The following is a 12,785-nucleotide window of genomic DNA, read 5'->3' as shown; positions in this document are numbered from 1 at the left end:
GGAGGGAGGAAAAAAAGAAAGGTGGCAAGGGAAACTGAGGCACGAGGCAGAGAGGGGACATATGCAAGGCCCTGTGGGACATGGGTGGCCTCATCCAGTCCTGCATCCCCCATGGTGCCCCTCCAGCTGCAGTGAGCCCTGCTGACTACAGCCGGGCACAGTCAGCACGAGGGTCCCCAGTGCCTCCCAGTGCCACCCCTAGAGCAGAGACCCCAGTAGGATGTGGGGGAAAGCCGAGTCCCCCCGTCCCATCTTAGGGCCTCCAGCCAAGGAGCCTGGCCAGATGCCGTGGCACCACATCACGGGGGCAGGAGGTAAAAAGGGTGGCTGTCCGTGTGTGCAAACACGCACACGTGCACCTGCAAGCTCGCACATGCACACCCCCGCACACCTACACTCGTGCCAACCCGTCCGCACAAACACACCTGTGTGAGCGGGCAGGCGCTCAGCCCTCTTCCATGCGCACGCACCCCCCCACACCACGTGCGCACAGACCCACGCACGCACACGTGCCCATGCTCACATGGCCACATGTGCGTGCATGCTCCCAGGCTCCCGCGCTCATGTGCACCCTTGTACCCTCACCAGGCTGGGCTCGCCTGGGGGGGGCAGGGAGCCGGATGGGTCCATGGGGGACATAAGGGACAGCCCTGGCTGTCCTCGGCATGGGGCAGCCCTGGGAATGCAGCCCCAGGCCTCTCTGCCCCATTGCTGGCCCAGCCTGCCCACCAGCGTCCACCCTGAGGCAGGGGTGCCACGTGCTCGGGGTGGGGGTGGGGGTCTGTTCAAAACCCAGCCCCCAACTCAGCCAGCTGAGGACTGAGTTTGCCAGGTCTCAGCCCCCAGTGCACGTCTCCCTCCAAGAGAAGCCAGGCTTCAGGGTGGCAGCAACCCAGTGCCAAGCGGGGAGGCAACAACAACCAGGAACGGGGTCACTGGCACCACCAAGGCTGGCAGGGGGTGCCCCCACGCCAGCTGCCAGCGCCGCACCAGGTGGCATAGCCAAGGGCCCTGCTGGCAGTGTGGGAAGTGCCACCCCCGGCGGGCAGCGGGGATGCGCTGGGGGGGTCGCCCACGGAGCCGGGCTCGGCGCAGCGGGCGGTGGCGCCTGCCAGCTCTCTCCCTCGCCTGGGGGAAAGCGTTCGGCTTTGGGGAGGGAGGACAGACTGCGAGCAGGGTGTGATGTGGGGGGCACTTAGCCCGCCCCGGAGAACAGCCCTGCTGCTATGGTGAGGGGCTGCAGAGGCAGGCACAGCCCTGCCTGCAAGGGAAACTGAGGCACAGCGAGCCAGGGCTTTGCATGGCTGGATCTGTGGGGAGTTCAGCACCCCAGGCAGCATCAGCACTGGCTGCCGTGGGCCATACCTGCCCGGCGGTGGGGGTGGATACGACCTCTTGGAGGAGATTGGGCGATGACGTCCTTCCCCAGCCCACCGGCGTGGCCGTGACTGCTCACGGAGTCAAGGAGATGAGGCCGGCACAGGGGAGGCCGCATCCAGCCCTGCTCAGCGCCCTGCCCCTTTCCCGACTCCCACTGGCACTGCTGACTCAGACCCATCCTCTCCTCCGCCGCGCTGCGCCGGCTTCCCCCCGCGCCCAGCTTCCCGGCAGGGTGGCCCCAGGGACGGCACCGGCGGCCCCATGCCAGGGCGGACGCCAGTGCCTGGCACGGGCTGGCTCCTGCTGCCGCCCCACGGCCGGGTCACCCCCACTCCGCCTTCCAGCGCCAAATAAAAGGGACGTCCAAGAACCCCCAAGAAATTTGGGACGATGCTGCTGTGTCCCTGGCATATCGGGGTGCAAAGGCCCCCCCGCCCCGGGCGGGGAGCTCGTGTCCTGCCTTTCCCCCCGGCACAGCCTCGGCGAGGGCGGGTGGGTACATCCTGCCAGCTGCGATGACAAATGCCCCGGCAGGCTGGGGGGGGGTGTCATCTGTTGACCCCTCCAGGGGCAGAGCTGCTGGGAAGCAAGACCCTGTGGGGGACACGAGGATGGCCAAGGCGAAGCCAGGGTGACCGTGGGGACACCGGGAGGTCCCCGAGGACATCGGGTCTCCAGGCTGGGGAGCGGGGGCAGATCGGGATGCTGCCACATCCCTGCACGGACGCCGCACAGGACGCGTCTCTTCCACTGCCGATCATCACGCGCGCCGCGTGCCAGCGCAGACATGCGTGCGCGCCTAGGAATGCACGTACGCGTGCAAACACCACGCACGCCTGTGCTCGCACGTGCACGTTCGTGCCAGGCGCACACACCCAGGCACGCACACGCGTGCATGCATACACTCTCACGCCTGCGCATGCATGCGTGCACGTACACAGATCGTTTTCAAACCATCCGTTTCAAGCCAAACAGAATGTTTAAATAAGGATTTTTTTTTTCTCCCCATTTAGCGCAGTCCATCTGTCTCCCACCTCCGCCGAGGTGCCTGCACCCTCCGCCACCCGCTCAGCCGCCCTCGGGTGCCCTTGCCTCTGCCGGCAGCAGGCATCCGCAGAGCATCTCCCTCGACAGCCCCGGCACTCAGCGTGGAGAAGCTCCCACGGCTCACATTTGGGTTTATTTTCTGCCCGAAACACTATTTTGGATAAAAAAACGAGTCTTGTCTGAGCAGGAAACATTCATGAAAAGCTCCTGGGTCCTTTCCCAAAAATGCCTGGCTTTTGGTCAAAACTAAGGATAAAAAATTGTATGAAATTAAATCAAAAGCAACATCCAGACCCTGAAATAAATTATTTCCAGGAGTCGAATTCTTGCAATCTTTGTCTTTCGTGCTATTTCCCTCTCCGCACAGCCAGACTGAGCACATTTCCCTCATCCCTGGATCACGTCTGTGGTGGGGTCTGAGACCTCCGGACCCAGCGCTGCGCAGACCCAACCAGTGAGCCGTAACGAGCGTAGTTCTAATTAGAGCCCGGCACCCCCCGACCCCCCTGCCACAGTGCATGGGAGCCAACCGAGCACCAGCCCAGGGGTCTGCGAGCCCCCGGCCTCGATTTGCGCCCCGTTTCCACATCTTATGCTTGGAGATGTTTTTGATTTTCGACCCACGTGCTTTCGGGGGCGGTGAGATGGGGGGGGGTCTTCCCGGCTCCCCCCCAAGCCGCCCACGAGGGAACACCGAGGGCGCGCAGAGCAAATCGGCCCTCTGGATCAGCCTTCTGAAGCCCGGCGCATCTGGGGCCTCTCTGGAAAGCGCAAGCATTGACCGAGGGGAGAAGGCAGCCCATATTTTAACCACATGTGGATGAGATAATCGTCCCGCGACCACAAGAGCCAAAGTCAAATCGTAATTACCGCGGAGCAGGATATTACAAGCTAACACATTTGGGCGATCTGCGGGCCCTGGTGCTTGCTGGGGAACTCGGTTACCTGCAGCAGAGCCCAAAGACCGGGAAAACATGTCTGTGGGTGGAGGGTCACCCCGTTGCACCTCCGTGAGCCCTACGGGCTGGCACCCCCGAAAGGCCCTCCTCTGCGGACCCGCGCCCCACGGCCCGTTCCTCCGAGCCAACCCGCTTACGCTCGCGTCCGTTCGCTGCCCGGGTCCCGCTGCAGAAAGAAAAAGCAACGCGCAAACCCTCAAAGGCACAAATGGCTCCGGCAGAGCCGCTACCTCGGCCCCACGCCCTCCCAGAAACCGCCCTTTCTGCCCCTCTTTCACCCCAAAGCAGGGGAGCAGCACCCAAAGGAGCAGCCGCGACGGTCGAACGCGCCCGAGCCCGCAGCATGCCCTTCCCGCGGGCACGGAGCCGTGCCGGAGCGCTGGGACAGCCTCCCCGGAGGCAGCCACCACCCACGAGCCCAGGCGGGAGCCTCGGCGGCCGGCGCACGCGGGGGCCGGGGGTGGCACCGCGGAGCCGCGGCTCGTGCCTCGCTCGGCTTCCTCCCGCCGCCCGCTGCCTCCCCGGCGCCGGCTCCGTTTCGTCCCCTGGACTAGGAGCCGATGGAGGACGCGGGCGCGGTGGTGGCCAGGAGCGCGGCGAGGTGGCAGCTCTGCTACGACACGACGGCGAAGACCTGGTGGATGGTGAGTGGGGACCCGGCGGGTCTCACGTCGTGGCAGAAACTGCTCGATTTCAGAGCGGGGAGGCCAATTGGGGGCAAAATTGGGACTTTTTGCCAAAGGCTCGGGACTGTTTTCCTCTTGCCGTGGGGGAAGGTGAAGAGGGGGGTCTGAGGGATGCCAGGCAGGTCCGGCCCTCAAACAACGCCAGTGCCGGCGTGAGATCCGATCAGCAGCAGTTTGCAGGGCGGGAGGAGATTTAATGCATCCTGCGGCAAGGCCGGGCTCCCTAACTGCAACCCCCCAAACCCGGCAGCGTGAGCCCCGGAGCTAAACCCCCGCGGTGCCGGGGGCTCCCCGCCGCCGGCCGACGCCGCAGGGGCTTCGCGGCGAGAAAAGCGGCGCCTTTGCGAGAGCCCCCGCGGCGCCTCTCGCTCGCCGGGGCCGCGCCGGGACGCCGTGGGCGGCTCGGGACGCCTCGCCGGCCGGAAAGGCACTTGGCGGCAGCCCAGGGGCTCGACCCCGCTGCCCGGAGGCGGCGGCGGGAGGGGACGGGCGCCCCAGCGTGCCCTTGCAAAGGTGACGCCAGCCCTCGCTTTGAGCGAGTCTTGGTGCCGTCCAGGAGGGTTTTCCGGGGCCGACGGCCCTGCGTTCAGCTGGGACGCGGACGGGTCGCGGCCCCGGTGCCATCGGCGTGACGGGGTGCACAAACAGGCGGAAACCGGTGACTCCGTCCGGCCCCGCCGGAGCGGCTGGGCCGGGCGCAGGGGAGGACTCGACCCTTGTCCCGGCCTACGCCAGGCCCTGCAATCCCGGGAATAGGGCATCGCAGCCAGAAACCTCCTCCGCAACAGCCCCTCCGGCTCACGCGGGGGCTCGGAGCGCATCCCGGAGGCTTCGAACCGGGCTGCAGAAAGGAGTCGGGTGCAAAATCCCCACCGTCCCCGCTCCCGCCGGCTCTCCTGGCTCGCGTTTCTCGTCCGGCACAGCCGGAGCCAGCCCTCCACCGGCGCCCGCCGCGGCCGAACCCGTCCCGCCCGGCTGCGAATCCGGACTAACGCCGCAGCGACCGCAGTGCAAACTGGGGGGCGGGGGCACCAGGATTTGCCCAGGGTCGCTCCTCTCTCTCGGTGAGCGGTGTCGGGTCTCAGCCTCCGGCCGCGGCGGCTTTGCACGCGCCGCGGTGCGCGGGGCCGAGGCAGAGGCCGTGCCCGGTCGCGGCGAGGAGAGGAAAGGACGCTCGGCTCCCGGACGGGGCCGCTGACGCCTCATTAAATGTTTCTATCAAGGCATTTCGCTAAACCAAGCCAAGCGAAAAAGCCCCGGGCGCCCGATGCTGCCCTCCGCGTCGTCCCTTCCCGCGCAGGCAGCTGGCACCTCCACGGGGCTGGGCAGTCCCGGGGCAAAAATCCTTGGGATTGGGCAAAGAGATTTGTTGCAAACGTTGGAAATCGCCCAAGCATCCAAGAGGGGCAAGGCCCGAGCTGCCGGCCGGACCGGGTCTCCGCGGAGGGCCCCGGCGCGCGTCCGAGCCCTTCCAAGCACCGCGTCCCCGGCGCGGCGGCGCCCGGTGGCGCCCGGACCTCGCGCTGGCACCGCCGCCGCGTCACGTCTGCGAGCGTTTCACTTTTCTTCTCCCGAGTTAGGGGATGGTTTAGGAATGTGCCGAGTTTTTAGCAGGACAGAAAAGCAGGTTCCCCGCGTGCCCCCCCCCGTGCCACGATGCCCCAGGTCCCCAGGGAGCGAAGGGACCCTCCAGGCCAGGTGGCCGCGGCAGGGTCCCCAGTGAGGAGAGGGGGCAGACCAACCCCCTCCCCAGGGAGAGGGCCCAGGCGTCCGGGGGAGGGATGGGGCCACCTCGCCACCGTGCTGGCCCGTGGCTTGATGAGCGGCTTCCCACCACCCGCGTCGGGGCAGCTCAGCTCCGAGGCGCCCGAGGGCTCCTCGGGACGGGCTCTCTGCCGTCCCCAAGGCTGGCGGAGCCCGTGGGCCCGTGGCCCGTGGCAGGGTGCCGGTGGCCCGGGCCAGGCGGCTCGAGGCCCAGCAAGCGCTAGATGGCAGCAGAAGAGCGCGCACGGCCACGGCCACGCTCCGCGCCGGCCGGGCTGGCACCCCCGCGGCCGCCGTGGCCGCCGTGGCCCGCCGTGGCCGCGGCGCAGCGTGGCCGCGCGTCCCGCGCGAGCCGGGCTCGGCAGCTCCGCGGTCAGCGCGGTGCTTGGGGTCACCCCGGGGCCCCCGCTGTCCCCCGGGGCCCGGCGCAGGGTGGCACGCTGGCACCTGCTCCCTCGGGTGCCTCAGCCTCGGTGGGAGGCTGCTCCCTCCCACCCCAACGCGCAGACGGAGCACATACACGTGCAAGTACGTACCGGGCACACAGGCACACACGTGTGCGTGGTGTGCTCACGCCCAAGCAAACACATGTACTCATGTGTGCGCATCTGCACACGCGCACACCCCTCCGTGCACGCACCGCGGCGTGCACACACACGTGTGCGCAGCCCCAAGCATGCTCGAGTGCACATGCGCGTGCCAGCGCACGGGCAGACAGGCGCACGAGCACACGCACGCGCACATGCACACCGGCACGGCGGCCCGCACGCACACACATGGGCACACACACACGGGCACACACACGCACAGGCCTTCCCAAGGTTGCTTGTTAAAAAGTACCCGGGTAGGTAAATAGTGTGCACGGGTGGGGGCCGGGGCCGCTGGCCGGGTGGCCAGCGGTGCCGTGGCCGCGCTCGGGGGGGCTCAGCCCAGCTGTTAATGACCCACGGCCGGTGCCAGCTCTCTAATCCGTGCAGAGGTTCAGGACAAACTGTACCAGCGATTATATAAACCGACTCGCCTCTATTTATTTAATTCCCTTTTATTTATTTACCGCCCAGCCAATTGAAGGCAGGGGAGTGGCGGATCCCCCCCCCCCCGCCGGCCGCTCCGGGCCTCGCCGCGGCCGCCCCGCGAGCCCGGCCGCCGTGGGCCCGAGCCCTGGGCAGGGCGGGCGGCCAGGCCTGGCGGGTGCCCCGGTGGCAGCCCGCCTGCGCCGGGGATGGCCGCGCTGGCGGAGGGCCCCGGCGCGGGGCAGCCCGCGGGGTGGGCGCTGGCAAGGCACATGCAGACGTGGGTGCACGGCCGGGCCTGGGTGCGCACACGCGTGTGCGCATTTGTGCGCATGCATACAGGCGCACGTGTGCACGTATGCATCCGCGTGTGCACGCACACGTGCGCTGACACGTCACAGAGATGAGCGTGCATAAATGCCCCTGCACGCGTGCACCGTGCATGCATATGTGCACCCCTGCATGCATACGCACACATGCATGTGCGCACCCGTGCGTGAACAGACATGCACGCATGCGCCTCGACTGCCCGCACCCCCACGGGCACATCCACATGTGCAAATGCACACAAAAACCCGCGTGCACCTGCACAAACGCTCGTGCACGTGCGCAAACACCTCTGCGCGCAAACCCCCACGTGCGACCCGAGGGGCGCTGAGGACACGAGCCCCCGAGGGGAGGGCAGACTGCCGGGACCCCCCGCCCACCCCCCGTCCGGCCGCCGAGCACGTGCCGAGGCGGATGCACGGCCCCACGGCTCCCGCGGGAAACCGGGGCTGAGCCGGCCGGCCGCGACGGCTGGGCCTCGGCAAAGCCGCCCCGCGGCCCTCCGCCGGCGTCGCGGCGCCCACTGCAAACCCGAGCCGCCTTCGGGGAGCAGCTGACGCGCCGGCCGGCAGCAGGGCACCGTGGGGGGGGGGGGAACACGCTCGCCCTCGCCACCCACCGCCTGCCCTTCCCCCTCCGTTGCATAAACGCCCATTACAGGAAATCGAGGGGCAAATGTCTTACTCGAATTAATAACTGACTTCCTGTGGTTGCAGATTCACCTTCTGCGCTTGTTTATAACCCCCCGCTCGGGCCCCGCTCCGGTGCCCGGTTCGGTTAATGCTCCCCGGCGCCGTTTGCCATTAACCGGCCGGGGCATGGCGTGCCGGCGCCGAGGGGCCGGGCCGGGATGGGTTGGGGGGCGGCAGGGATTCCCGAGCGGCGCCGTGTCCGGGGCGCGCGGCCGGGTGCCGGGCTCTCCCGTGGGCTCCGCTGCCGCCCTCCCAGCTGGCCTTGCCCGCGTGCCCTGAACCGGCACAGCGGCGGGCTCCCCGCGGGCTCCCCGCGCGCCGCTTTCATAACCCGGCGCTCGCCCGGTGGGAAGGAGCCGGGACGTCGCGCTGCGCCGCGCCGCCGCCGCCGGAGAGCTCGTGCTCCCGGATGAACCCGGCTGGCTCAGCCATTTCCTGGTGCGTTTCTCCCATCTTCCAAAAAAAGAAAAAAAAGAAAAAACAAACAAAATTCTTCTTAAACCAGTTGGGGTTGCTAAGAGACAGCAACGCGCTTTACGCGGGGCCTTCCGTACAGAACGGCGCTCCTAACGAGCCTAGGAACGGCTGGCGAAGAGCTCGGAAACCGCGCTGCGGCGGGGCAGAATACCCGCAAAATACCCTTAACTCTGCCCCCGCGGCGCCACGGCCGGGGCATCCCTCACCTCGCCTCGGGCCTGCGGCCACTGAGGCAGCCGGGCTTTTTTTTTTTTTTTTTTATTGTGCCGCGGTCACCCGTCGCCTCTTCAGCCCCGGCACCACCGCGGCGCCCTTTCCGCCGCGTGCCAGCTTTCCCGGCGCCGGCTGCGCCCGGAGCAGCTGGGGGCCGCGGCCGCGCTTCCCTTGGCCCCGTCCCCAGCTTTTCAGCTTAGCGCTCAAATCAGCTTGCGAGGTGCCGGCTGCTTAGCACCCAAATCCCCAGCCAGGGTTAAAAATAGCCCCCCCCCAGCCCATCCCGGGCTCGGCAGGTGGCAGCTGGCATCTCTCGGAGCCGCCTTGGCACCGCGGCAGCCTTGGAAATGCCACCGCCGGGGGGGGGGGGACGGCGACGGGGACAGGGTCGGGGACGGGGAGCGTCTTTTGTTGTTGTTGCTGTTGTTGTTTTGCTGTTTTTTTTCTTTTTTTTTTTTTGACGGGAAATCCGGGAGCATCTTTCCAAGTTGCCTCCGCCTGCACCGAGTTTGTACGGCCTCAGCCCCTCGGGGAGGCCGGACCGCGGCCCCGGCAAGGAGAAGGGGCTCCTCGCTGGTCCCTCCACCACCACCAGCCCGTCGCGAGGGATCCGCTCTCCCTCCTTAAAATCCAACCTTGGGAAGCCCTAAAATCGCCCCGCGGAAGCGCCGGCTCCGCGGCGGCCACGGGGCCCGGCGGCCTCCCGGGTGTCCCGGCCGCGCCGCCCCTGCTTCCAGCCCGCTCCGCGCATCGCCCGAGCCGTCACCAGTTTAAAAATAGCGTCTCGGCAGAGTGCAACCACGTTCCCTAAAAGCCATGTGGTTTGAGTTAGCAGATTAATTGGAAACGCTTATTTTGATTTTGCAAAGTGATTGGATTTTTCCAGGGCATTTTGAAAGGAAAAAAATCTGAATTTAATTATCGCTATTCCAAAAAAGCACCCTGGGACCGAGCGTTTCTAGACTGTCTCGTGTTCGCTTCACACCCCTCTCGAAAACGCAGGCAGGCCGCGTGCGACGGGGAGCCGGGGCCTCGCCGCAGCCGCGCTCCGGCGCCGGGCAAAGCCCCGGGCTGCGGCGGCGGAGCCGCGCTCGGGCCCGGAGCTGGCGCTTTGGAACGATTTTCTTTCACCGAGTCGCTTTGTTTTTACCAAAATGGATCTTCAGCAGTAATTGTTTTTTTTTTTCTTTTTTTTCTTTTCAAGGGGAACATCTTTTTCAATTACATTTCTTTGGGTTTCCATTGAAAAAATGAAAAGCAAATGCTGTTGCGTGCTGGCAAAATGTGGAAAAAAAAATGTCTAGGAATATTTTTGTAAAAATGACTACAGTTTCATTTCTTTTTCAAGATCTCCTTTTCCTGAAAAGAAACCGCGGTTGTTTTCCCAGTTATTCTAGTCAGACTGGTTTAGAGACAGACTTCCCAGTTCGGCGGCCGGAGCAGCCATCACGGTGCTATGGGGGTAAATGGCGGCCACCTCCGCCGGCATCGCCGGCATGGCCGGCACCGGGGCGGTGCCGGCACCGGAGCGGGGCGGCAGGCCGGGATGCGGCTCAAAATTAGCACCGGCAGCCCTGACCCGTGCGGTGGTTCGGTGGAGGCGGCGAGAGGCTCGCCGGCACCGCCGCTTTTCCCGGCCGGCCTCCGGCGAGCCTGGACGCTCCCGGCTTGTGGCCCGCTGGGGCGGGAAGCATCGCCGCATCCCGGCTGCTGCCCGCGGCAGGGAGCAGCCGGAGGGGACGGAGCCGAAAGCAGCCGGCGCGGGGAGGAGAGCCGGCCCCAGCGCCGCGCGGCCGACGCGGGACGTTGGCCGGCGCTGTCACGTGGCTCCCGAGCGAGGATTTACGCACCGGAGCCAAGCGGCCGCGGTGGCACCTGGGCGAACGCGGCCCCGCCGGGGAGACGCGGCAGCTTCCCGGGAACAGAAACGGGGAGCTGGGCGAGGAAAAAGGGGGATGCAAAAAAAAAAAAAAGAAAGGGAAAAGAAAAAAAAAAGAAAAAAGCAAGCAAACGCCTTAAAAATACATATTTTTTTTCTCGGCGGGAGATGTGCCGGAGCAGCCCTGTTTTTCTGCGCTTGCCATTAAAAAAATAAATAAATCGAGCGAGCGAGCGGCGGATACAAAGTCCGCTTGTGGCGCGGGGCCGGCGCCCTCCCCGCCGGTGGCAGCAGCTGGGCGCGCGCCGCCGCCGCCGCACAATAGCGCCCGTTGTTGCCGCCGCCGCCGTGGGCTGGCGGCTTTTCAGGCCTGGGCAGAGCCTCCGCGCCGCCGGGGACGGCAGCAGCAGCGGCGGCGGCGGCGGCTTTAACTCTCCGGGCCCCTGAGAGGAGGTTCTCGGAAACGCCATTCCCCGATTTTTTTTTTTCCGGCTCGCGGAGGGAATCGCTGGCCGTTCCCGCGCGCTTCGGGGAAACTGAGGCACGGCCGGGCGAGGCGGTTCGGGGCAGCGGGGCCCGTTCAGACCCCCCCCGTCCCGTCCCGTCCCCCCCGCTTTCCCTTGCCAAGCCTCTTCCGGCAATAATTTCGCCTTTACGATCAAAGTCTAGACCGGGAGCATTAAAGCTTTTCCCTCCCCCCCCCTCCGCCCCTTCCCGTCCCGCGCTGCCTTCCCAACGTTATCCCGCGCTTTTCCCGGTGGATCCCCCTTTTCCAGCCCGGACCCTCGGGAGCAGGCGGCACCCGGAGCTCGCGGGGGAGCCGAGCGCCGCGGTGCCTGGGCTCCGGCGACGCCGGGATTTCACACGAACGCCGAAACCGCAGAAACCTTTTTTTTTTTTTTTTTTGGTTATTGTTGGTGGTTTTTTTCCCCTCCCCGCTAACCCGCGCGGCCCAGTCCCGCTAATAAAAAAAAATAATAAGGACATGGAAAATTCTATAATATCCATTTCCAGATTCTTGGATTTGGAGTTCGCTAATTCAAAGCAGACCCCGGAGGGGGGCGGCAGTGCTGGGGGGGAGTCAAATAAAACCAGAATCGTGAAACGGAAAGCCAGTTTTCACAAAAAAAAAAAAAAAAAAAAAAAAGCCAACAACCCCAACGCCTGAATGCAGCAGCGAAGAAAAAGTTTTATGTGTTCTTAAAAACAAATGAGCACTGGTATCATTTTTAATTACGAGCCTATTTTCAAAGCCCTTATTACTTACAGTGCATTCGGCATCTGAGTAATTTTCCTCTCTCATAAAATCATATAAGGGAAAGGGAGGGAAAAAAAGAAAGAAAGAAAAAAAAAAGCCCTTTGTGTGCACGGAGAGGTTTGCGAGCCGAATATCTGTGCCAATTTGTCTGCAGTAATTGGATTTAGCTATAGAAGTATGTTGGCAATCGATTGGGCGAGTTGCTAAACTTTTCCCGCAGAAATATCGGCCGATATTACTTCTGCGCGCGGCGGGGCTTGGGGCCGCATCCGGAGGGGTCCCTTCGCACCCTTTTATTTATTTATTAGCTTGTTGGTTTTGCTCCCGTGCACCGGATGGGTTCGAAGCTCATTCCGGGAGAAGAACCAGGATTCTCTGCAAAATTCCCTCCAAACCGAGTCCGTCCCGGTTTGCCGCCCCGGCAAAGCAAGTCGGAGGAGAAACCGGCCGCTCCTGCGGCGAAGCTCCGGCGCTGGCGCCGCTTGCCCTCGCGCTTCCCGCTGTGGTGCGGCCGGGTGCTTGGAAAACTGCCGGCGATGCCGGATTCAACGCTGCTGAGGTCGGATCCGAGCCCGGCGAGGCCGGATCCAGCACCGGTGAGGCCAAATCCGAGCCCGGTGAGGCCGGATCGAAGCCATTTGAGGCCAGATCCAGCACCGGCGAGGTCAAATCCGAGCCCGGTGAGGCTGGATCGAAGCCCGTTGAGGCCAGATCCAGCACTGTGAGGCCGGATCTGAGCCCGGCGAGGCTGGATCTGAGCCCGGCGAGGCCGGATCCAGCACTGGCGAGGCCAAATCCAAGCCCGGTGAGGCTGGATCCAGCACTGGTGAGGCCGGATCCGAGCCTGGCGAGGCCGGATCTGAGCCCGGAGAGGCCGAATCCAGCACCGCCGAGGCCAGATCCGAGCCCGGCGGGTCCCGGGCAGCTCCGTGCCGTATCCGCCTCGCCAGCCGCCGGCTCCCGCGCCTCTCCGGGCACGGCCACCCGCTGCCGTCGTATCGGGGGCTTTTGGCCACCTTTCCCATTTCTCCTCTATCCGGGGAAGGGGAAACGCGCCGGCTAACGTCGTGGCCGAGAAAAACGCAGGCTC

The sequence above is a fragment of the Rhea pennata genome, chromosome 27 (genome assembly GCF_028389875.1).
Source record: "Rhea pennata isolate bPtePen1 chromosome 27, bPtePen1.pri, whole genome shotgun sequence".
Taxonomy (NCBI): Eukaryota; Metazoa; Chordata; class Aves; order Rheiformes; family Rheidae; genus Rhea; species Rhea pennata.
The sequence above is the reverse complement of the archived record's forward strand: the minus strand, read 5'-3'. Positions refer to the sequence as shown.